At 46.9% G+C, this 26598-nt stretch overlaps 1 long non-coding RNA gene across 1 annotated transcript in view; it reads right to left on the bottom strand.

Moving 5' to 3' along the window:
- Positions 1-21440: 21440 nt before the first annotated feature.
- The window catches only part of LOC143941858 (uncharacterized), a 66332-nt gene continuing 61174 nt past the window's right edge, over positions 21441-26598 (bottom strand). Inside the window, exon 3 of the long non-coding RNA XR_013264488.1 lies at positions 21441-21864. This is a non-coding gene — a long non-coding RNA (uncharacterized LOC143941858). The remainder of the gene's footprint in view (positions 21865-26598) is intronic.

Genomic DNA, 26598 nt, shown 5'->3' with positions numbered 1-26598 from the left:
GTTGCAGAGAACTGGTGACTATTTGTCACCAGCTCTCTGCTCTGCCCCTGCAGCACTCACTGGAGCGCTGAGCTGTGGAGGGGGTCTCACTAAGACGCTGAGCCAGCTGCCAGCCCAAGCATTTGGGTGTATCCTGACCATATGATAGGGATCTTTTTTAAAGCCTGGACCAGCTCTGTGACTGCTGAACAAACTGCACTCCTGTGATCCATTGGAAAAGTACAGCCAAAAAAGCTTTGGCTATAGTTCTCCTTTAAACCCAAAACCAAAAATGTAATACATTGCAATTTACCAATCCCTTGGCGTAGTGCCTGAATTTGTTTTTATAGTCTTTTTTTCCTTTATTTGCACCTGCTGATATTCTCTAGATTCTCTGCTAAAAATTATATATAATGTTTGGGGGTTTTAAATAATTTCCTGGCAAAAAATAGATTTTAACTTTTAAGCAACAAATGTCAGAAATAGGCATGAAAGGGTTTTTAAGTAGTTATAGCAACATTTTTGTTTCCTTATGGGATAAAGATTTTTACATAAATGAACAAAAGCTGGCCATTGTAAGTACACCTATCAGTGTTAAATGGTTTGTCCCAACCTTTCAACTGCCAATTTTGTTGGATAGCTTGGTCAAGGAAACTGAAAATGAACAAATTTATTTTGTCAAGATCAATAACCTAAAAAAAGAAAACTTATCTTAAAGAGGAACTGCTCACATAATTTGTAATAAAAACATCTTTGCCATTCTGAAGCTTCCCTCCGACCACTTTGCATATTTTATATATACTGTGATTCTGTACTTGCGAAATATGCTGCGGAAATCTCCCACCACTGAGTCTGGCTGCAACCATTATAACTGTGGGCAGCTGAAGCTGCTGCCTGTTCACTTCCTGGATTTACACAGAGGCACACCTCCAGCTCTGCAGCTTTCATTGGCCCTCTTATGACCCATCCCCCCTCCCTTCCTAGCAAACTCTCACGTTAGACCTGCTCCTGTTCAGTGCTCTCAACCGATGTCTTAGCCCTTGTACACACGGTCGGAGATTCCGACAACCAAATCCGTCAGATTTTGTCCGTCGGATTTTGTCCGACGGATCTTGTCCGAAACTGTTGCATACGCACGGTTGGACAAAGTTGTCGGAAAATCCGATCTTTCAGAACGTGATGACGTAATTTTGTTATGATGGGACTACGTTCAGGCTAGTAGCCAATATCTTTGATGTAGGAATTTGACCTGAGCATGTGTTTGGTACTTTGTCCGATTGGAATTCTCTACACATTTTCGGAGTATGTCCGATAGGAGCATTTTGTCGGAAAATATTTCCAGCAAGTTGGAAAATTTGGTCCGATGGATATTCCGATGGAAACAGTCCGATGCAGACCACACACAGTCGGAATATCTGACAAAACGCTCCGATCGGACACATTCCGTCGGAATCTCGGATCGTGTGTACAAGGGCTAAGAGTGCTGACTAGAGTGTTCTGGTGAAGGGGCTGTCCCGCTGTCAGAACACAGTGGAACAGCAGGGGAGATCACTGTACTAACATCGGATTATTAGTACAGCGGCTCCTAGTGTGTACTAGGCTTGAGGCTGGCCATAGACTGTTCAAATCTCAGGCTGGTTCAGCAGGAACCAGCCAAGAAATTGTGTGTTGGCAGGCTGAATCTACCAAGTTGGTCAATGGATTGAATTCACTTGCGATTATCAATAGAAGTTGCTATAGCCGCTAGCATTAATCACTATTTCTTGGTGGGGGCGGCTTCCCCGACTGCCCCGCCCCCTGCTGGGAGCAAAAAATTGCTTGGCAGGAGGGATTCTGTCTGCGCTGATGGGGGAATCGTGCAAAGTCTCTTTTCTGAAACCCGTGGTTGCAGGAAAAATCATTTGCACAGCCTATGGCCTGTCTAACATTGTGAGCATGCTTACGAGAGGGTAGATCTGAGTACTCGTCACTGTGCTGCTGCTCCTTTATTGGCTCCAACCAGCAGGTTGGGGGTGCACACAGGCATTACATGACCAGGGTAGTCTAAAGGTCCCTCTTTTACCTGTTACCCATTCCACTCCAACCCCCACCCCTTTTACCACAACCCTGAATGATGAGACCACACCTTGCTTTGGAGTAAAATGGCCATAACAGCCTTTATTACCATTACTCAAACACTCCAATCAAAATATATATCTCAATATATAAATAGCCAAATATATATGTCTAACCATAACCAACATCAGGTATAACGAATAGCATATAAATAACATGCCCGGTCTGGTGATCTCTGACGGTGACCCATACTTTACCAAACAACCAACTCACTGCGGTACCCACTTCCACTTAACCAGGCCTCCAGCTGTGACCGCTCGGAGACAACTTCCGACAGTGATAACCATAAAGGTATTCCATCCAACGTTCAGGAATACACCGGAGGGACCCATAATAGCAATGGGCCCCCCACCCCTTATCAGATGACCTCTGATTTACCGCCAACCGTCAAAGACCACCAGACAAACACCGCCAACCCAGTTCCATCCGCACCGCTGTCATGACACCCGATCCTTGCCACCTGAAATAGAACAAAAACAACAACCGAAATACCCCAGCAACCTAACAATAGGGAGGGAGGGTGGGAAAACTGCCTCCTCTCGCTGTCCCTTCCTTCGCACTGCCCGTTGCTCCGCCCCTTCCTCCTTTTAAAGCGCTCCTCCCCTTCCATTACATTCTCCACTTGCTCCTCCCCCATAGCCTCTCTCTCTGCACCTTAACCCCTTAGACCTTATCCACCCTGTCATGTCCGGCCCTTCCTTACTTCCCTTTCAGTCCATCCACTGCGGGCCTCTCTTGACCAGGGTAGTCTAAAGGTCCCTCTTTTACCTGTTACCCATTCCACTCCAACCCCCACCCCTTTTACCACAACCCTGAATGATGAGACCACACCTTGCTTTGGAGTAAAATGGCCATAACAGCCTTTATTACCATTACTCAAACACTCCAATCAAAATATATATCTCAATATATAAATAGCCAAATATATATGTCTAACCATAACCAACATCAGGTATAACGAATAGCATATAAATAACATGCCCGGTCTGGTGATCTCTGACGGTGACCCATACTTTACCAAACAACCAACTCACTGCGGTACCCACTTCCACTTAACCAGGCCTCCAGCTGTGACCGCTCGGAGACAACTTCCGACAGTGATAACCATAAAGGTATTCCATCCAACGTTCAGGAATACACCGGAGGGACCCATAATAGCAATGGGCCCCCCACCCCTTATCAGATGACCTCTGATTTACCGCCAACCGTCAAAGACCACCAGACAAACACCGCCACAGCCCGAAAGGGTGACTCCCTTACCCTTAAGGGCCACCCCACCCCCACAAGGCCTTAGAATACCGTCTTGCAATCCCAAGGACCACCCATCAATCCCCACCTCGGCTAAGTGCAACCCCATTCCGTCCAACGCACATACCCCATCGCACGGCAGCACCCGGTGCCGAACCACGAACCCGCTATGCTGGGCCCCAAACCACCCCACCACCTTGTGTACCCTCAGACGGGTCCAATGATGCCCCCGACCAAACGAGCCCAGCACCATACCGTCCCGGCTAAAATGTCTGATCAGCCCACCACTATACCCGCAACACATGACGCTCAACCTCCCCGAACAAACGTTCCCACTTCACCCCCGGGACCCCCAACCCCCGCAAGCAAGCCTCACTCCGAGAAACACCGAGTTGCCTGCCCCCAGGACGTTGGTCTCCTCTCCTATCCCCCAAACACACATAGGAGTGCCCCACGATCCAGACAAGGCGAGCCATACCTCCATCTGAAAAGAAAACCAACAGCACAAAACCAGCCGTCAACTACCACCATTGCACCCACCTCCACAGGAAAACAGCCACACCACCCTGCACATATGTAAATAACTTCCACTTGCGTTGTGCATGCGTGTCCACTTATCCATTTATATATTTATTTATTTATTTATTTATTTATTTTTTTTTTTTAATAGAAACCCACTCAAACCACCACCAACTGAGGCCTAACACACGTACGAAACCACCGAGATTCCCATCTCCCATTCCAGCGAACTGCCGTCTCAACCAGCCCACACCGGGCAGCCTCAGTGACCGCCCGATGCGGTAGGAGTGTGACGCAAAGCCCCTGCTATCCAAACCCACCTCCCGCAAACACTTCCGGAACACCGAAAATTGGTACCCGATCAAAAAAGGACCCTTCCTCATCCCACAGGAAAGGCTCCCCGGCACACTTCCCAAAAACCCTGAACCGCTGCCACGGGGCAAACCCTGGAACCAGGTAACGCAAACCGGGACACCAGCACCCCCTTCCCCTGCTGGTCCGTTTTGGACCTGCGCAGCCAGAGCCCCACCCGATCCCGTCCAAACGCACCATGCCGTTAAACAGACCCCCAGTCACCCTCTCGGTCGGGCTCCCCAATTCCCCGATCCGAAACGCCCCATAAAAGCCAAAGAAAACGCTGCTGTGAACAGCCGCGCCTCGTAACCTGAAGAGCAAACAAACCCCAGCCGATAACAGATCGCCGGCAGGTTCGTGAACGGGACCGGCCTCCGCGCATCCCCCGTCCAGCCCTGCACGCGATAACCTTTTACCGCCCGTCGCACCCAGAAATCTTAGCGGTTTTTTTTTTTTTTTTTTTTTTTTTATTATTTATTACCATCCACCCACCACGAGCTAAACAAAACGTCAAAACACGCCAGTTTCCGGCCACTCGAGGAAACCGACACCCCTCGCCCCCCATTTCTGGCCACAGAGTAGAGCACAAACCGCCGCCTACCGCGTCCCCGATCACCGACCCCTGCTCCCGAACCAGAACCAACCATTTTGCCCAAACCGTGAAGAAGGCCGCCCACCTAGACGCGCTCACCAACTGCCCGAGCCATCCCGCAGCCACCTAATCCACCCCGGGCAAGGGACCCCTCCCGCTTCCGCGCCCGGAGCAAGCTCCCTGAATCTGTCCCCCTGAAAAATGAGACAGGGAGTCAGCCAGCTCAATTGCCACGCCCGAGATGCGTACAGCGTAAAGAAAACATGCAGCTGTAAACAACGAAAAACGAACTACCGCATCAGCCGTGTAACCGGAGGGGAAGTAGCTGACATGCGGCTAACCACCTGCTCAACACCCATGTCGTCGTAAATGCGCAACTTCAAACCCCGACACTCCTCCCCCCACAGCTCCAACGCTAACACCCCCGGAAATAGTGTCAACAAAACCAGATTCCCCAGGAAAGCCGCTGCCTCCCATGTCTCTGGCCAAGGCCCCGCGCTCCACTTGCCCCTGAAAAACGCCCCGTACCCGGTAGAACCCGCCCCATCTGTGGCCAAGGCCATGTAAAAGTCGCTAACCGGGCCCGCCATCCAATTGTCCTACCATTGTAGGAAGCCCAGAACTCATGCCAAACCCGCAAATCCTCCCTATGGCCCCTACCCCAGGCGCACTAAGTGCGTCAGAACGCTGACCCTCCCCGTAGCCGCCGACAGCCGCCCGCGGAAAATCCCTCCCATGGGAATGATCCTACCAGCGAAGCGCAGCTGACCCCGGATTGACTGCAACCTCCGCAACTGAACCATAGTTCCGCGCCAGTGGAACCCCAAAGCCAAAAGCTCCCATGAGGAACAGGGAGCAGCCGGAATGCCGATTCCACATCGGCCTTGGCCATCAGTGCCCCTTGACCCCACCGCCGCACCCACCGGACTGCCGCGCTGAACGACGTGCAGGACACCGTGCACCGCTGGGTCAATAACCGTGTACTGAGCCCCCTTATCGGAAACGACAGGCGATGGAAGAGTCAACATTTCCCCACTTGCGTCTTGGGGACCACCCCCAATGGGAAAACCACCCAGTTGGGCCAAGGCCTACCCCAAACGGCCCCCCGCGTCCGCCACCCCCCTAGTAGCCTGTCAGCCACGAACCCCGGACGCTGCAATGCCGATTTCAACTCCTTCGCCACCAGCGGCACCGCTGGCAGCGACAGGTAATCCTGAAGCCATGTCGAAACAACGCCGGCACCCGCGCCGCCGCCCTCTCCGGATACCTACGCAGAAAAGGAAGCATCCACGCCCGTATCACCGGCGTCCACCCGCTTCCGAGCAGCATCCCCGACTCGACCCCCTATCCGGAAGCACCGAGACAGCGTGTGTGCTCCACCGCAGCCGGAACACTCACGCCGTAACCCGCACGCTCCCCCGAACTGGCATGCTCGCTCGTCGAACTGCCCCCAGACCCCCATTCCTTTCCGGCCGGCAGCCCAGAGGTAGGCGCACACCCGGTCCCCCCGCGAGGAAACAGGCGGGGCCGCGCCTACGACATAAGCCTCATCCAGAAGCTGATGTCCTAGCGGTCCCGGCGCAACGCCGGCCGCACTGCTATGTGCGGCCGGAATTGCCCGACATACCGGGGCCACCACCCCCCCCCATACACCCTATGGGCCGTCCCGATCGAGCCATAGAGCAGAACAGCGCCAAGCCATGCTCGGGGCTTCGCTCGCCAAAATGGCAAACGCCCGTAACCAATTAGGAAATTGCGCGGTAGAAAACCACCGCTCGTCCTCATCCTCCTGCGGGGAATCATCGGGCCTGACCCCATCCACTCTAAACTGCACCAAATGGGAGAGGCGAGAAAGTCTCCCCTTACTCCCCTTTCCCGAGCCTTACCCGCACCTCCTGCGGCCAGTGGGCCCCCAGCGGCCCCACGAACCACCTGTACACCACCCACCACGCCGCGTCGGCGACCCGAACGATGTCCGACCGTACCGCCGCTGCCGTTTGTTCGTTTAATTCTATATTTTAACATGGTCGCGTCCACCACTGGTGCCCCCACCGCCCCGCCCCCACTGGAGTCGGCACAGAAGGTGCCAATGGCGGTGTACCCCCCATGCCCCCAGGAACCCCCCCAAGCACCCCAGCCAGGGGAGCCCCCCACGGGGCCACCGGCGGCGGCCGCGCCAGCCCCCAGTCAAACCGCCCCACCAAGGCCCGCAGCCCATCCCGCAAAACCTGGCAACCGTGCGGCAGGTTCAGCACCCTCGCTGCCCAGTCCCGCCGCCTGAACCCCCCCACGCTGAGGCCCGCCCCACATGCACCACTGTCCTCCCCGCGCCTGCCTGTACCCCGCAATGCCGCAGACTATAAGAAAGCATCTTGTGACTCACCTGGCTTGTCCAGGAACGCCCCCCACAGCCGGACTGGTGACATCCCCTGCTGGATCTGGTACCTCATCATCCGGAATCTCTCCTTCGGACCGATCATCCTGTCCCCAGGTAGGCGGGGGGTGTAAGCCCCCCGGGGGAAGAGACCCCGGAGGCCGATGCCACAACCCGCAGTGGTGCCGCCACCCCTCCGGCCAAGACCACCTCGGCAGACTGGCGATGCGGACCAGACCTGCCAGCCCCTGGGGAAGCAGACACCCGGGCGCCCCTGCTGGCCTTCTGTTTGGAGCAGCCTGCAGGTGATCCCCGCTCCTGACCAGGCTGAAGTGCTGTCCCCCTGATCCCCGGTAGAGCCAGCCCGAGCAGCCATCCCTCCTGCCGAACTGGGCCCCGCTGCAGAGTCCCCCCCCCTCCCCCCACCCTCATTCTACCAAGAAGCTCCCCCGCCTCGTGGCATGCCCGCCCCACCCCCCTCCGCACTAAACGAGGTGGCCGAGTAGCAGGCCCAGGCAAGAACAGGGCCCCGCTGCAGAGTCCCCCCCCCCCTCATTCTCCAAGGAAGCTCCCCCGCCTCGTGGCATGCCCGCCCCGCCCCCCGACACAGGCCGGCGGCGTGATGACCGCCCGAGGCCCGCAAAGTCCACCCGAGTCCCCCTCGCCGGGGGGAGCGATCGGTCGTCCCCAGGGCTCCGCACTAAACGAGGTGGCCGAGTAGCAGGCCCAGGCCAAAAGAGCGCCGAAGGCCGCGACCGCCACGTGCGCTGCAGACTCTCACCCCTCCTGTAGTCCGGTCCCGCCGCAACCGCCAGCCACCCGAGATGCTCCTTCAGCCCGTCCGGCCCTCGTTCCTCCGTCCGTCCGTCCGTCCGTCCGTCGCCTCAGCCCCGCCAGGAGTGTTGCAAAGTCCGCCATCACCGAGGAGCAGTGGTGTAAAACTGCCTCCTCTCGCTGTCCCTTCCTTCGCACTGCCCGTTGCTCCGCCCCTTCCTCCTTTTAAAGCGCTCCTCCTCTTCCATTACATTCTCCACTTGCTCCTCCCCCATAGCCTCTCTCTCTGCACCTTAACCCCTTAGACCTTATCCACCCTGTCATGTCCGGCCCTTCCTTACTTCCCTTTCAGTCCATCCACTGCGGGCCTCTCTTTCTTAATGCTTAAATTACTGTGCATGTTTGCATGGATGTTGCTAATTTGTTGCAAAGATTAGTGTTAGTTCAGATATAATAAAGGCATGTTAATCACAGATTTTCATATAGTAGTACATGTAAGTATTGTATACGGGATACTTTGTGTCAAGATCTTTATCTTCGAGGTGATAAAATGGGGACCAAGGGGATTCCTTGTAGAAAGATGTGAAACCATTAAGGGCTTCTCGTATCATCTTGCAGTCTTGTTTGTCAGTGGCAGAGCTGACTCTTTATGTCATGAGTATATTTTCACCTAAATAGAACTATTGATGTGAGATTAGTATACAGCACTATGAAAAGTGCACCCTTCTCCTCTTTCCGTGTTCTGTGATCCTCCGGGGATGATTGGCTGAGTCCTGGCAGCCTGTCCCAAAATGCTCAGCTGCCTATATAGATTTCAGCACAGGCATGGACTAGATATCCAAGTGCTGGCATAGTGTTCTTTGTGTGCCGACTTATCCACATACTTGCTGATCCATCATCACTACACGTGAGGGAAGAGGTCTCTCTGCCAGTTTTGCAAAACATTTGTAGCTTGAGACATAACTTGGTTAGGCGCATAATAACAAAAGGGACACAACTGTAAAACGAAAAAAAGTTTGGAAAGACTAATTTGAACAAAACCATTATATAAATTGCCACTCTCAAAAGATTAGATATGCAAAGCTGCAGTTAATAGGGTAATAATCTGTGATCTATCTATCTAAGCGCATCTAATTTAAAGAGGAACTGCAGTCTGCTCATATAATGTGTAATAGAAACATCTTCGCCACCCTGAAGCTTCCCTCCAACCACTTTGCATATTATTTTATATATACTGTTATTCTGCAACCCCAGAGTCATAAGCGAGGATATGAATAAGGTCAGATAGCTTAAAGTGGAGTTCCACCCAAAAATTGAACTTCCAATGTCCGGATTCTTCCCCCCCATCTGGTGTCACATTTCGGGGGAAGCACATACCTGTCTAATACAGAAAAAAGTAGTATGCGGCGCTACCTAACCCAAAATTAATTAACGATAAACTACAAAAATAAATAAAAAATAAAATAATACTAAATAAATAAATAGGTGCAAAATATGCAATGTACAAGTAGTACAATCAATGTGCAAAATGTTATAATGCAAAAGCAAAAAACAAAAACAAAAAAAAACTAAAACGCATAAAGTGCAATAATCAACACACTTATAGATAAAATGTGCAATATTCTTATAAGTGCAATCCACAAATAAAGTGAAAAGAATATAATAAGTCCATATATCACAGAAATATAGTGATCTTCATGAAAAGAGTGCTGTTCAGAATATACAATCTCAAACAGTGAGAGTCCAAAACGTCCATGCAGTGAAACAAAGGTGTAGAAAACTCCAAACTGTGACTTCAGTGCTCCACTTGTGCACTCCCTGTTTCCCCCAGCCTCTGACCTCAATAAAAGACCACTAAGGGCCATAAGACACTGTGTATACACTGGTAGCAATCCCAATCCTTCTTTGTTCCTCGTATGCCCAACCTGTCAATATTATAAGTATCGTCAGCAATCAGCATAAATGAGATAAGAAGAGGGGGGGGGGCTCCAATGTATAGTAAGTAAAAACTAGGCTTTAATAAAGTAAATCTTACATTTCAGTTGTAAAACTCGCGAGTGTATAAACAAACCAACTTCCGGTCTCGGCCGCGACCGGAAGTGAGGACAGTGACACCTGGCTCCTCCCTGGCGCGTTGCGTCACATATACGTGACTTTATCAAAGTATCCGCAGCCATCTACGCTATGTCTGGCCTCTCCTCCATCCCCCCGTTGTCTTCTGGGAGACACACAGGTCCCAGAAGACAGCAAGGACTACTCAGAACACACAGCGCGACTCGCGCATGTGCAGTAGGAAACCAGGCCGTGAAGCCGCAAGGCTTCACTTCCTGATTCCCTTACTTAAGCCCAGGGACAGGTTGGCTTCGGGTGAGGACATCACGGGCACCCTGGACAGGTAAGTGTCCTTATTTTAAAAGTCAGCAGCTGCAGTATTTGTAGCTGCTAACTTTTTTTAGGCGGAACTCTGCTTTAACTCACCTCCCTATCAAAGCACAACAAAGTCCTTTAACTTTCTTAACTTTATTTGTAAAATAACAGCAGAGAGTTTGTAGATGAGCTTGTAGATGTTGTAGGGTGTTGAGAGAGAGCTTCTCTATGTGGAAAGCTTATCCAGGAAGGAGATAAAAAACAGAATGCTTATTGCAAGATTTGTCAGGATGTACTTTCAGAGCCTTCCATGAGTACATAAATGAACTGGGGACTGGGCTAAACAGGAAAAGGAACAGGGAGAAAGGAACTGAGTTTAGACAGGGAGAGTGGGCTAATCCATTCTCCCTACCTGAGAATTGAAAGGTTACTATGGCACCAAGACTCTGGTAGACCAGAAAAGTAAACACTGCAAAAAAGAGATGCAGGGCAAACAAACTTGGGATTCTTGTTCCATGATAACTGTGATTCTGTACTTGCCAAATATGCTGCAGAAGTCTCCCTCCACCAAGTCTGGCTGCAATCATTTTAACTGTGGATAGCTGAAGCTGCTGCCTGTTCACTTTCTGGATTTACACAGACACATAGAGGCACACCTCCAGCTCTGGCTCATTGGCCCTCTTATGACTCATCCCCCCTCCCTTCCTGTGCATAATGTCATAAGCCTAAGGTATTTACTGGCAGAAAAAAAATGTTTTACTATCCAAAGTTAAAATAACAAGGGCAGAAGATTTAATAGATGGAAAGTTGAAACAATTACCGAAGGTCCGCTTTAATAAGCATAGTGTCATTTGAAAATTAATATTTCTACCCTCTTTTCTCATAATCATTGCTTCACAATCTAAAAGCTGGTCCCCACTGGCAGAATATCAGCTCGTATCGGCCGGTTCAACAGAAACCAGCTGACATTTGGACAGTGTGTACAGCAGCTTGTCTAACATCTGGCTTATGTTGAACAAGCATGCTGGAAAAACAGCAGCCGATCAAATTCTGATCAGCTCTGACCGGTGTATTTAGGCAGGGGGACAGTCCCCTTGTCAGGACACAATAGCTCAGTGGGGGAGATTGATGTACTAACAATGCATAGTTAGTACAGCAAGCTCATTGCGAGCTCCTCCGTTTTTTTTCCTTCAGCCCATTGGGTTGAACAAAAACAAACTACCCATGTGCACCAGGAATACTATTCCGCTTCTGTCAGATGGGCATGCTGGAGAACCAGCCGCCAGTTGACATCTGGTCAGTATGTGTATTTGTCTTTCCGTTAATACATAAAAGTCCTGGCATTTGCACCTATGCAACATTTCCTAAATATTTATGTTAAAGCGGAGTTCTAGGCTAAAAAGCAAATAGGTCCTGAACAGTAAGGCTCCTTTCACACATGCGGACAGTATGTCCGGATCATTACTGATCCGCCCCATGTGAAAGGGGCCTTTATCCTTTTTGGATTTTTTTTTTAAATGGTTTGGTACCTTTTTATGTTTTTAAGTTGCCCTTCCGTCCTAAGTACGTAAATTCCCAGATTTCTTTGGGCTCTCCTCCTTCACCCTATTGCCTTCTGGGACCTGTGTGTGTTCCAGAAGACTACGGGACAACTCAGCAAGCAAAGCACAACTCTAGCATGCGCAGTAGGAAACCGCCTGAAGGCTTCAATACCGGTTTCCCTAATGTCGCGTACACACAACCGGACTTTCTGGCAGACTAGGTCTGAGAGTCTTCCTGACTGACTTTTCAGTTGAGTTCTGATGGACTTCCGATTAGATTAGATTAGCCCACACACGATTGGATTGTCCGACTGACTGATTCCGTCAGACCGATTAGTTGCAATGTCGGCGCCTGAACCCAAAGCCAATAGACAAATTAGCTTGGGGTGCCGACATAGTGGGATCCCTGGACAGGTAAGTGTCCTAATATTAAAAGTTAGCAGGTACAGTATTTGTAGCTGCTTACTTTAATTTTTTTTTCTTTTGTACAGGCTGGAACACCGCTTTAAACCTAACACTACCAAAACTACTGGAGAGTGAATTGTGTTGATATGTCTTTTACCAGATGGGCCATTGGGTATAAAATGATACGCTCCTCACTCCTAATCATATCAATAAAAATAATACTGCTGTAGGATACCATTGCTGACCTCATTCTGAAAATGTCACTTGTCTGGCTTATCTGCCCTTAATATTTTCAGTCAGCAATCTGGTCAGAGGTAAGTCACATCTCTGATTGAAATACCTGTTCTGTCACGGACTCAAAGCTCTTCGATAACTATACCTGTTGGGTAACTTGCATTTTCAAGGATTTAGCAATAGCAGCTGTATGGAAGCTTTGTACAGTAATTGCTGAATACAATATCAAGCAGTGGACAATCAATGGTATGTCTCTTGTTCAGCACGCAGGCTGCATGAGAGAAAACCGAGCCTTATATGCATAGCTTAATTGTATTTGGCCAGAAAACCAATTGGTGTATTGTAATTGTAATTACTGTTCTGAATGGCAGAGAATTTACTAGTAAGACAGACTTTTAATCAGGGCCGTGCAGTCAGGGGAGGCAGGTGAGGCATAGCCATGAACATAAAAAAGACAAAACAAAAAACAAAACAAAAAACGATCAAATTTCAAGTTTTGTAGATCAGCGACTTGGGGTAACAGAGACTCCAAATTTGGGGAGTAGGTAGCCAAAGTCCTACCCCACCACTGGTCAAAATTTGGGGCTCCTGGTACAGCCTGTCAGAAGCTACATACAGAGCGGCCAGTTTAAATACAATCTGGCACACTCTGTTTGGAGCAGACTGAGAGGATGAGCTCACAGTGCCTCTCACTTCTTGTCAGAGGCACTGAGCTCAGTGGACAGCTTGGAGCCTTGGACCAATGGTAAAGTACCATTGGCCCCAGCAGTCCAATAAAAATGCTTCAGTGGAGGCTGTCCTCTCACTGCAGTGTCATAGAAGGGGGCATGTGTCTAAAAGACAAATACTCCCTTCCAGCCCAGCCCTCTTAACTAGAAGGAAAAAATGTGGGTTTATGTATATAAGATTTACCCACAATCACGTGTTTTTCTCACACAGTTTAGAGGGAGAATGAGAATCTTCTGCTGTTGAAAACTACTGTTTTAGTCAAGCTAAATAATATATTATTATGCTATATGTTATAACATAATAATTTATTATTTATCTATTTACTGTGAAATTACTGATTTGACGTTATAACTTCAAATTTCAGTAATTTGTCTGGTAAGCCACCTGCTTGAGTACAGATTTTGAAAATATAGTAAATTACCTTAAAAACAATATATAATAATTATTTTTATATTACTTACTTATGGTAATTAACTCCTTGCCACCCAGGCCAATTCTTACACTTCTCTCCTACATGTAAAAATCATCATTTTTTTTCTGGAAAATTACTCAGAACCCCCAAACATTATATATATATATATATATATATATATATATATTGTTTTAGCAGACACCCTAGGGAATAAAATGGTGGCCATGCTGGGACTGTGACATCATAATGGGCGGGGTCATCATGTGACATCGCGGAGGAGCCCGACGAGAAGAACCGCAAAACGCGGAGAAGTCGGAAGAAGACCCCCGAGGTCGGAAGAAGACCCTCGAAGTCAGAAGAAGACCCCAGGACGGCGGCGACGACGAAGGCCGGGCTCCTCCGGTAGCAAAAGAGCGGCAAAAGAGCAGAAGATAGCGGAGGACCCCAAGTGAGAAGACCCCCGAAGTCAGAAGAAGACCCCCAGAGCTGCCTAATAAGCTACTATAAATAAAAACCTGTGTGGTGTGTTTTTTTTTTATTGACACTTTTCCCCTCAGGTGAATGGGTAGGGGTTTGATGTACGCTGTACTCTTTCACATAAGTTGATTTCGGATTCCGATAAGCCCCCCATCCGCAGACCCCGACAACCAATGGCCAGGGTTGTCGGAAAGAGGCCCTTGTCCTCATTGACATGAGGACAAGGTGCTTTGGGGGTGGGGGGCCCACAGGGTGCCCCCCTTCCCCAAAGCACCCACCCCCCTATGTTGAGGGCATTCTGCCTGGTAAGGCTCAGGAGGGGGGGCGCTCGCTCATCCCCACCCCCTTTCCTGACTGGCCGGGCTGCGTGCTCAGATAAGGGTCTGGTATTGATTTTGGGGGGACCTCCACACCGTTTTTTCGGCATAGGGGCTTCCCCTTAAAATCCATACTAGACCAAAGGGCTTTGGATGGGCATTCCCTCTCGCTCTCGCTGCGATAGGAAAATGTGTTTTTTCTATTGCAACGAGCATGGGATGTACAGTACCCTGTCATGAGAACCAGCGCGATAGGATCGCGCTGGAAACATTCTCGCAGGCAGGTGCTGTAGTTGCCTGCGCGTCGTATTTGGTCTGTCGGACCAGCATACAGACGAACGGGTTTCCTGCTAGGAACTGAGTCCGGCGGAGTTCCGGCGGGAAAATTTAGAACGTGTTCTATTTCTAAAGTCCGTTGTATTTTTGCCATGCAAAGGTCCGTTGGAGCCCACACACAATCGGAATAGCCGACGGATTTGTTCCACCGCACCTTTGCTGTCAAAAAGTCTGGTCATGTGTACGCGGCATAACAGGTTCTCTTCTAAGATTGCCCTGTATTTGGCACCATCCATATTCCCATCAACTCTGACCAGCTTCCCTGTCCTTGCTGAAGAAAAGCATCCCCACAACATTCTGCCACCACCATGTTTCACAGTAGGGAAGGTGTCTTCAGAGTGATGTGCAGTGTTAGCTTTCCACCACACATATAGTTTTGCTTTTAGGCCAAAAAGTAACATTTTGATCTCATCTGACCAGAGCACCTTCTTCCATATGTTTGCTGTGTCCCCACATGGCTTCTCACAAACTGCAAACAGGACTTCTTATGGCTATTTCAACAATGGCTTTCTTCTTGCTATGCTTCTATACAGGCCAGATTTGTGGAGTGCAAGAGTAAGCCCCTGTACACACGGTCAGACATTCCGACAACAAAATCCGTCTGATTTTTTCTGACAGATTTTGTCCGAAACTGGTGTTGCACACGGTCGGACAAAGTTTTCGGAAAATCCAAAGGTTCAGAACGTGATGACATTCATTCGTTGCGACGGGACTATGTTGCGGCTAGTAGCCAATGGCTTTGGTCTCGTAATTTGATCTGAGCATGCGTGGCACTTTGTCTGATCGGAATTCTCTGAAAATGATCGGAAAAGGTCTGATTGGATTTTGTTGTTGGAAAATTTGAGGTCCTGCTCTCAAATTTTTTCTGTCGGAATTTCCGACGGAAAAAGTCCGATAGAGCCCACACACGATCAGATTTTCCGACAATATAATCCGATCAGACATTTTCCGTCGGAATTTCCGACCGTGTGTACAGGGCATAATAGTTGTCCTGTGGACATGTTCTCCCACCTGAGCTGTGGATCTCTGCAGCCCCTCCAAAGCTACCTCTTGGCTGCTTCTCTGATTAAAGCTCTCCTTGCCTGGCCTGTCAGTTTAGGTGGACGGCCATATCTTGGTAGGTTTGCAGTTGTGCCATACTCTTTCCATTTTCAGATTATGGATTTAACAGTGCTCTGTGAGATGTTCAAAGCAAAGGGATATTTTTTTTATAGCCTAACCCTGCTTTAAACTTCTCCACAACTTTATCCCTATCCTGTCTGGTGTGTTCTTTGGCCTACATGATGCTGTTTGTTCACTAAGGTTCTTTAAACAAACTTCTGAGGGCTTCACAGAGCAACTGTATTTATACTGAGATTAAATTATTACTATTTACTATTTAGGTGACTTCTGAAGGCAATTGGTTCCACTAGATTTTAGTTAGGGCTATCAGAGTAAGACAGTGCTCATGTTGAGGATTATGTTGAATATGATAATGTAATGCACATTCGTAAACAAAAAGATTTAAAAAAAAAAGATACTTGTAGATGTTGCAGCAAAGTTCAGTTTCAGGCTGGATTCACACCTATGCAGTTTTAGTGCTTTTTGCATTTTGCAGATTTGCAGAACAGAAAATGTTCCATAGGAAACAATTTTCAATGGACTGTAGTACAAATCTCCAAAATGCAAAAAGCAATAAAACTGCATAGGTGTGAATCCAGCGTTAGTGGCCACTGAGGACGATCGCAATGTGATGTACATCTTGATGTCGAAGACCTAATAATCCCTAATTCTGGTCTGGATTAGCAACTGTTCCTCCAAGCGGATATGTGGTCTCATCTCCTCTTTTTCTCTCACTGTTTCCTTCCTCTGGGGTTTTTAACCCAGCCCTTCAGAGAGAGGAAGTGATAGATATAAATAAATTTAAGCAGCCTATCAATTTACTAACACAGACAATAGAGGGCAGTAGATCCCTACACTAGCTTCAGTACTTAAAGCGGACCTTCAGTCATTTTTTTCAACTTTCCATCTATTAAATATTCTGCCCTTGTTGTTTTAACTTTGGATAGTAAAACATTTTTTTTGTGCCAGTAAATACCTTATACGGCCCACTTCCTATTTATTGTCTGGTCATTGGCCTAGGCTTATGCCATCATGCACAGCTCTCTCTCACTCTTGTGAGAGTTTGCCAGGAAGGGAAGGGCGTGAGTCATAAGAGGGCCAATCAGAGCTGCAGAGCTGGAGGTGTGCCTCTGTTGTGTCTGTGTAAATTCAGGAAGTGAACAGGCAGCAGCTTCAGCTGTCCACAGTTAAAATGGATGCAGTCAGAATCAGTAGAAGGAGATTTCTGCAGCATAGCAACTACAGTATCACACTATATATAAAATAATATGCAAAGTGGTTGGAAAGAAGCTTCAGAATGGCAAAGATGTTTTTGTTACAAATTATGTGAGCAGACTGCAGTTCCTCTTTAATAGCAGTGGAGAAGAGTTGGGTCAATATATGGTGTCTAGGACAGCTATGTAAATCTCAGGATCAGATGGACAGAAATACAAGTCCTTTGGCAAGTGAAAAGGCTTCTGTGTATGTATTTTAGCTGTGTATTTAGCTGCTTGCCTGGAGTTCAGCTTTAAGAATTGAGGACTTTTACTTTGCTTCAATTTTGCGGATGTGACCTCTCTGCTGCTTCCAGTCATCTGGGACTCTGGATTGTTTATATTGTACAAAGCCACATTTTGGATTGCTGTCCAGATGCCTTTTGTGCATTTAACCTATTGTGATTTTGTACATTATTCCTTCTTCAAAGGACAACAAGTGTCAGTAAAGATTAAAGCTGTCTAAAGCTAGCCATACACTTCGTTTTTGTTTCTTCGGCCCAATGAATTAACAAATAGACGGATCAGAGGCTGCAGTTGGTTTGCTGGCGCCGCCAATCATATTCCTTTGACAGAAGTCAATCAATCAGTCAACCTCTATCAAGCAGGGTTGCCAATACATTGACCAAAATTCAACGGGTCCCTGCTGAATCAGTGTACGACCAGTTTAAAGGGGTTGTAAACCCTAATTTTTAGAACAAAATAACAAACATGCCTATACTTACCTGCTCTGTGCAATTGTTTTGCACAGAGCAGCCCTGATCCTCTTCTGCTGGGGTGCCCCGTTGGAGCTCCAGGCCCCTCCTCTTTATCGGGTGCCGTCACGGAAAGTCGCTTTCCATGGGGCACCCGTGCGGGCTCGCTTCTGAGTCCCGCTGTTACGTCCATTGACACAGACAGCAGGACTCAGCCCCCCTGCATCACACTGGATTTGGATTGACAGCAGCAGGAGCCAATGGCTCATGCTGCTATCAATCTGTCCAATGAGGAGAGAGATGGCAGCTGGATCGGCTGCACTTGTGCACATTGCTGGATCGGATCACGCTCAGGTAAGAAAAAACGGTGGGTCTGGGGGGAGCTGCCACACAGAAGGTTTTTCACCTTAATGCATAGAATGCATTAAGGTGAAAAACCTTGAGGCTTTTACAACCACTTTAAGTATTACAGTATATCAAGATTGCTTTTCTATTTCAATTTTCTTGCATGGTCACAGAACTGCTGGTGGGCTTTAACCAACTGCTGCTGTTAGGCAGGACACAAACGGTTCAAATCTCAGTCGGTTCAATGTGTAGCACCCTCGTCCCTAGAGTAGGACTGCAGGTACATTTAATTGTGCTGGGTGGTAGTCAGCCTGGCTAGTTGGTAGTGTTTATTGGTCAATTGATATTTATTCTAAATTGTGGCTTCTCCCTTCTGTCAGTAGGTAGTGCTGTTGCCTTTGACATTAGAGTGATGAGCAAACGGCTTCCCCTGCCAGGAGAATACAATAAATTGGCAGGAGCTATTCCCTCACTAACACTTTGTGTTGATGGGGGAATCATGCTAATTTTTTTCCTGCAACCCGTGGTTGCAGGAAAGAAATTTGCACTGTGTATGACTGGCAAAGCCTGGTACACACTATTGTTTTTTTTTTGTCTGAGCCGCTGTACTAATGATCCTGTTAGTATGGTTATCTCCCCTGCTGAGCTGTTGTGTTCTGACAGGGACGGCCATTGACTGAGAGCGCTGATAGGGAGCTAGTTGGCTGCTGGTTTTCCAGCATGCTCTTTCGACAGAAGTTGGCCAAATGTGCAGCTTCTGTCAGACTGGCTGGCATACACACAGGCCGAATGTTTTTTATTGAACCGTTTTTTATTGCATTTGGCCCATGTGTACGGGGATTTACTTTACAACAATTGCAAACTCAGTAAAGAGCAGTCAGTGTTGACAGTGTCCTCTCAGTTCCAAGCTGCCTTATCTTTGTAATGATTTTGCTATAGGGCCCTATTATACAGAGGCACACCCTTGCTAGTGGCTGTTCAGATTTTAATTTCAAGAGATATGGTAACCTCATTTTGTACAGAATCCTGTAGAACTGCTTCTGTGACTGAGAATATAAAACAAGGGCAGATAAATGATCAAATGTTTTTTTTATATATCCCTGCAGTGAAAAGCAAAATACCACGAGCATATTTGTACTTTAAGGAGCGGCTAACTGACCATATGTTGAGTTAGTTTAGGGCCTGGTAGGGGGTGAATTGGCAGTGAATAACAAGCAAAACAATGCAGGCTTTTTAAACAAACATGCAGTAGTATTATACAGGCTAACGAGAATAAATAAAGCCAGTGGATGAACTCTTATCTTCAAATGTAGCTGATGTCTGTGCACTTTGAATTATTCCGCAGGCAATAGTCTACAAACCAGTAATATAACAAATATATGGCCTGCCTATATAGACAGTAATGTCATAGCTTTATACTCTACCCACAAAGCTGCTAGTGCCCTAATTCACTAATCTGCAAAGTCCAAAGGTTTGCATGTGTTAAAAAAAAACACTTGACTTTTCACGCACATTTGCATCTGAGTTTTTGTACGCACCGATGTTATGCCAGTTCCTGCATATTCCTCTACTAATATCATTTATGTGCAAATATTTCCCCATGCAAATGTTCTGTGTATATAAACCTGTGTGTAGCATCCTGGTAGTATGCAGGGTTGCAAACCAATTTAGCTTTGCTATGTGGTAACTAGCCTGGCTGATTGATAGGGGATTCACTGCCTTTCACCTAACTCTGGATTTGATGCACCTCTTTCATCTGTCACTAGGTGGCATTGTTGCCTGTGGCATTAGAATGAGTGCATAGTGAATTCTGAATGGGGTGGATGGGTTGTCTCAGCCAATTGGCAGGTGTTTTTGTAGTCCCTTGGCCTGCTATAAGAGTCTATTTATTTGGGAGGAGTCAGGTGATTGGGGTTCTGTGCCATCTGGGCGGCTGTCTGGGTGGACATGTGTTACAATGCTCCGGGTTGCTAGGCCAGAAGCCTGAGACCTATCCCAGGAGCACCTGGCTGCTAGGCTGTCTGAGGCCTATCCAGGTTTGAGAGAGCAGCCCGGGCTTGGGGCTTTCGGCCGGAAGCCCAACCAAGTTGCAGAGGTTCCACCAGATGGGGAACTGCATTGTTGCCATTGGCGAGAGAGAATTAGTTGCCACATGGGACGACCACTCCTGTTACCAGAGGCAAGTAAGGATCAAGGCCAGAGGTAAAGAGAGGAATAGTCGCCAGCAAGGGGCAGCAATTCCTGGTATCAGAGGCCAGTGTATGGAAGTCTGAAGAAGTACCAGAGCAGCCTTTTCACCAGCCAGGGATGGTGAAGAAGTTGCAAAGCTTCAGCAGAGTGCCAAGCCGGGACCCAGCTGGATAGCAGGGGTAATTCTTAAGGAATATACAGCGGGTTAGCTGTGGAAGAGCTCAGGGGATCTAGTGCGTCTTGGATCTTGAAGTCTAGTGAGAGATGGCGAGCGCAGTGAATGAGGATCTACAGTGGGATACTGTGTGATGTGAGAAAAGATCTATAACGGATTACTGTGAGTTACGTATATGGATCTCTAATAACTGTTCAAAATTAATTTGAAATAGGAGACAGCAGTTCTACAAATACAGTTACTGCATCCAGCTTAAAGGCTGTATATCTGTCTGCTTATTATATTGCCTCAGGATCTGCCAATTACTATTGCACCTGCCTTAGCCCTTGTACACACAGTCGGAGAATCCGTCGGAATGTGTCCTATCGGACCGTGTCGTCGGATAATCCGACTGTGTGTGGTATGCATCGGACTGATTCCGTCTGAATATCCATCGGACCCAATTTTCCAACATGTTGGAAATATTTCCCGACCAACTGGGCCTGTCGGACATACTCCGATCATGTGTAGAGAATTTTGATCAGACCAAGTGCCACGCATGCTCACATTCAATTAGATTTTATTACTCTTTTTTAACCATTTCAGCAATACAATTTTAGTTTGCGTCACATCTACACAATTTTTGATTTCTTTTTTTATTTTTTGGATGTTTTTATTGGGGGATTCACTGAAAATCTCCTTTAAAGACACTTTGCTCATTTATCCTTTTTTTGTTTTTTGTTTTTTTGTGTGTAAACTTACAAAAACAACATTATTATATTTTTGATATTTTTTTTTTCTTTTTTAATCAACAGGAGGTTGTTTAGTGTTGTTACCCCTTGTTATTTATTTCACTTTGTATTTTGGAAATGTACCTGCCTGCTCACAAATAAACTGTACTTTTGGAAGGAAAACACATTACACAAGTATTTCATCAAACAAAAAAAAATTTTATTTTGTTCGCTAGAAACTAAAAATAGGAACGCAGCACTGGAGAAACTTCTTAACTTTGGTGCAGCCTTTGGACCCCAGGGCAGACATGAACAAATTATAATTGAAAAAATTGGTGGCCTGAGGAGTAGATATCTCAGGGAGAGAAGTCTGGTCCCGAAGTCCTAGAGAGCAGGAAATTCAGATGCCATTTCTGTCCCCAGGATGTGGATCTTCAAGAGGCTGCATCTTCTGGCAGACCAGACTGAACCCAGGCCATCACTCTCTCATCTTCCTTCGGGACTTCCCACCAGGCATCCTTCCAGGCTGTGGCTGGGCTCCTGTAGCTGGGGCAGGAGAAGGAGGGTGTTGGTCAACCTCCTGGCTGCCACTTGCCACAGCCTCCCCCCGACTGAGGTCATCCTGTGTATGAAAAGGGGACATAGTTTTAGTTTTTTGATCATCAACCACACCATTTTGTGCTCCTGGCTTTTGCTAATTGAATGTTACCAAATAGAACAGACTATCATTCTGACACCAGCATTTTTCTTTCCCGTCCCAAACATTTTTGGGCACTACTGTCTATTGAGATGTAAACCACTTTGAGAAATCACAACTTACTGATCAATAAGAACATCTAGTTAACATCATTAAATGTAACACAAGAAATATGTTCAACAATGCAATACCGGTCTCAAGCTGGGCCCCACCACATGGTGCTGCCTGGAAGGCCCAGGTTGTACACCAGAAGCCTCAGCTGAGGGTGAAGGATGCCTTGAAGGAAGCCTGGAGAGTGGTGGCCTGAGTGGTGGCCTGGGTACCCCTTGGTCTACCAGAAAATGCAGCCTGTCAAAGTGAACCATCCTGGGGTAATAAACAGCATCTGGATCTCCTGCTCTCAAGGACTCCAGGTGCTTCTTTCTCTCCCTGAGATATGTTAGCTTCATGTCCCCAATTTTACCATTCAGATAGGCCATGCTGATCCGCAACAAAGCAAGCAGTTTCTCTAGTGCTGCCTTCCTCTTTGTTCTGTCAGTATAAAACTTGTTGTGGAACTGCCACAGGCAGGGCATCTCCATGTACAGTTCTATGAATAGCCCCATAAAGTTTGCATTTGTTAATGGATCCATATTGTCTGCAAGACACAACACAAGACAAACCCTCAAATACTAATAATGCAATTAAAATCCCTCCTAATCTTGTCCCAACATCGGCCTAGATAGAAGCAGTCTAGTCTAGTGAAGCACCAAGTTAAAAATGTTACCTTCGTTTCCACGTTCGTCGCGTCCGCGCCTCACACTCTCCTCCCAGATCGTATGGACGATACACACATGTTGCGTTTTATATACAGTGAGCATGCATGAAACTCCGCCCGCCCCTGACGTTCTTTCCAGACTATTCCCCGCCCCTTCGCTTCCCACGCAGTGGGGAGAGCACACGGCGGAGAGAACGCAGGTGCGCACTAATAATAGTTCCACTAACGAGGAGGAGGGTGAGGAAAGCCCGGAGCCTGAAACGTCTCGATCCAGGAAGACAAGATTAAAGCCCTCAAATATGTCTTTTAGAGAGATGTTGGAGATGGTCGACATATTGAACAGGACCGACTATGATGGGAAGTATGGACCTTACCCAAACCCAAATATCAGAAAGGCCAAGATCATGAATAAAGTTGTGAAGAGTCTTCTGAAGAATTTTGGGGTACACCGATCCAAGGATCAACTGAGAAAACGCTGGTCAGACCTGAAACTGAGGGAGCACGAGCAGTACGTAAGGATCAAGCGTGTTCTTAAAAAAAGTAAGTAGTTGTCGTGTGTTCATATGATTATTCTTGCTTGCATACATGCTCCATGTGCTTTGATTTCATGTTGTGCATTTTAAAATGGCCACTTTCAAGGTCATGGTTTCGTTCGTTCGCATGAAACATCGTTCTGCAGGGAAGTATTCCTGCTTAACAAAGTGTCCCCAATAATGTTCTCACCTTGTAACTCGGCCCAAAAACACAATTGTACAACACTTCCAAGCAATGTTTATGATTCCTATTTCTGCCCTCTGTGTGCTAATTAATCTTTGTTTACATTTTCATAGGGGAAAGAAAACTCGGCAAGTATGAGGACACCAGGGACCACACCCCTCCCAAAGAAGGGCAACTTCCAAAAGCAGAAACAGAGGAGCAGGAGCAGGAGCAGGAGGAGGAGGAGGAAGGAGAGATTGTGGAGGTTGGACAAATTGTCACCACAACAGGTGAGTGTCGGAGAACACAGCTTCCGGTAAGCTCATCAATGTATATCACCATATTTGGATTACATGGTGTGTTTGTTTGCTATGTTTTGTAGGTGATGTGGAAGAAGATTCCCGTTTTACCAGCCCAGATCTTGATCGGGGAGATAATGGGGTGCAATCGGGATTTGGAAATTGTCCAACAAAACATCAATGATGTTAAAAATAAAATGAAGAACATCATTGATGTTTTGGGGAGAGTGTGAAACCAAAAAAATTAGATAGGGTTTTATTTTTGCTTTTTTTTTTTAAATGTTGTATTTTGCAAAATAAAAAATTTGGAAGATGCACAGAGTGTGTAAACATGCGCTATCTCCCATCATGGGGGATAAATGTACATGTTTTGTGGAAAGTGTCTGAGATGAAGGGGTTGCAGCCCCAAAGCATGTACATTGATCCCCCATGATGGGAGATAGCACATGTTGACACACTGTGTGCATCTTCCAAATTCGTTTTTTTCAGGGGTCACACCCCATGTGATGAAGGCAATATCAGCCCAGTTTGTACATACTCATGTCTGATATTGTCTTCACTTTTCAAAGTTGAACTTTGTAAGTTTCTGTGTTCTGTATTTTACGGTTTGATACATGCCTGTTTACACAAAAACAACAAGGAACAAAAAATCTGATTAAACTCTGTTTTGGATACACAAAATCTCTTGGTTTGTTGTAAAAACCTTTACTAAACGCACATGTGAATGTGCTTGTATTAAAAAGTTGAATTCTGAACAATGTGTGGCTTCCTTTTTCATTGGGCATAAAATGTATTTGTAATGAAATTTGAGTTTGTGCTGAGAAGGAGTGCAATTTAATAAAAAGGAAACTCCACTTTGCACTCCAAGTGCAGTTTCAGGTGTACTTTTGCAGTGCACTTGTAGTGCATAGTGGATGTGCCTTTAGTAAAAAAAACACCCAGAGTGAGGTGTAAATTTGGACAATCATGACATTTTCCTGCCATGGTGCTGAAAATTAGCACGATTTTGGTCAGTAATGCACTACATACATTCGTTAACAAAAAGAAGGTGTGTGTGTAGCAGACCCACAACATAATAAGATTATCTGAAGAAGAGACTGTCCTCCTCATCTTGCTCTGAACTTGGGTTTGCACTGTTGGTGAAAAAGGAAAAACGGGCAAAGTGGGAGGCCACCGTCTGCCATTCCTTTGGCGTTGAAGGACACTGTGTAGTGAAACAAGAACAAAAACTAGTAATTTGACAAATCAACATTGCAAGCAGATTAGACACCCACATTTTTAGTCAAAATTAGTATAACATTTTTTTAACTGAGTATTTAAAGCCTAAAGTATAAGGTCCCCTTATGAGAGTCATACCCCCCCCCCCCCCATCCCCCCCATATGATGGGCCTTGCTAAAAAATGGGGGGAATGTTTAGGACAGGTAACCCTCTCCACTTGATTGAGAGCTGAATGCCTAAATAATGTGTGATACTTTGGGAAGCCCCTCCTTACTTACACTATTGGCAGCCCACCGGACAGGTAAGAAGTGTCATAATAACTAAATGGAAGCACATTTTGACATTCTGCTAGTACATAGCAAGAAAATTAATGTGTTAAAAAAATAAAAAGAGCATTTGAAAGTATTGAGGCAGGCCCTTACACTACATGCTTTGGTGAATTCGTCCATAAATGTCATCATGAAAAAGGTAGGTATAGTGTGTATTGGGTTTGGTCAAGTCATCAGATAGAAGATTGCTATCAGCTGAGGTAGCAGTTGGGGAGAGGGGGGTTACTAATGAGTTTGGCACAACTCCAAAAATAAAAAAAAGGTCACTTTGCATGAATTGAAGCACACACATCACATTTGTAAAGATTTTAGGGGGTGTTTAGGGGAAAGCAATACTATGAAGCTGCCAAAAGACATTGTTAAGTGACTAGACTATAGTTTTATGGGCCAAGAAAAGCATGGTGGGGAAGTTAGTGAGTCAAATATGCATGAGGACAAAGGGGCAGAGTATATGAATTAGAGCATATTGCAATGACGGTAATTAGGGAATGAGGAAAGAAATGCAAGACATTAGCAATCATGAAATACATAGAATGTGGTGTTTAAGGATAAAACTTAGCATAATATAGTCCTTCTGCAGGAGCTGAATGATGGCAGAACAGGTCTCTGGAATAATGATCCCCAGAGCCTGGGGGGAGATGCCTGTAGAGAACTTGAGGTCCTGAAGACTTCTCCCTGTCACCAAGTAGCGCAACGTGGCAATGAGCCTCTGCTCCGGAGTGATGGCTTGCCACATGCAGGTATCCTGCCTGGTGATATAAGGGGTCAGCAAAGCCAGCAGACGGTGAGAAACGGGGTCCGTCATCCGGAGAAAAATCCAGAAATGATCAGGATTATTCTCGCGGATCTCATGGAGCAAAGGCATGTGGGAGAACCGGTGGCGCTGGCGCAACCAATTCTTGGTCCACAAACACCTCCCTGTTCATGGACTGGGCTTGTGTCAAAGTCAAAGTAAGGACCCCAACATGAAGCCCCTGCACAGCACAAACTGTACGATGAGTACGTAGACGAAACATGTTTTGAAAACGGTCGGCTGGTCAGAACGGACACCAGAAAGCACCGATAAACAGCAAGGCTTGAAAGAACGACCTGAATAGCAGAAGCAAGCAGACAATAAGAAATGCCTTTCAAAGCGTACTATACCAAGATATAGTCCACAATGAAAAGAAAATACTTAATGACTGCACGCACTGATTATCAGATACGCAAAGACAAGCACAAACTGAAGAGCGGTAGCGATCTGAATCACAAATCTGAAAAGCGCGAATCGTCTCTCACCAAACTTCTACTAACACGCGATAGACACGAGATAGACACAATCCGACGGATTTGGTTGGCAGAATGTCCGACCGTGTGTAC

This window comes from Lithobates pipiens, unplaced genomic scaffold (genome assembly GCF_037356315.1).
Source record: "Lithobates pipiens isolate NorthernLeopardFrog02 unplaced genomic scaffold, aLitPip1_a1.2 Scaffold_10, whole genome shotgun sequence".
Classification (NCBI taxonomy): domain Eukaryota; kingdom Metazoa; phylum Chordata; class Amphibia; order Anura; family Ranidae; genus Lithobates; species Lithobates pipiens.
Note: the sequence above shows the minus strand (reverse complement) of the source record. Positions and strands in the feature narration are given on the sequence as shown.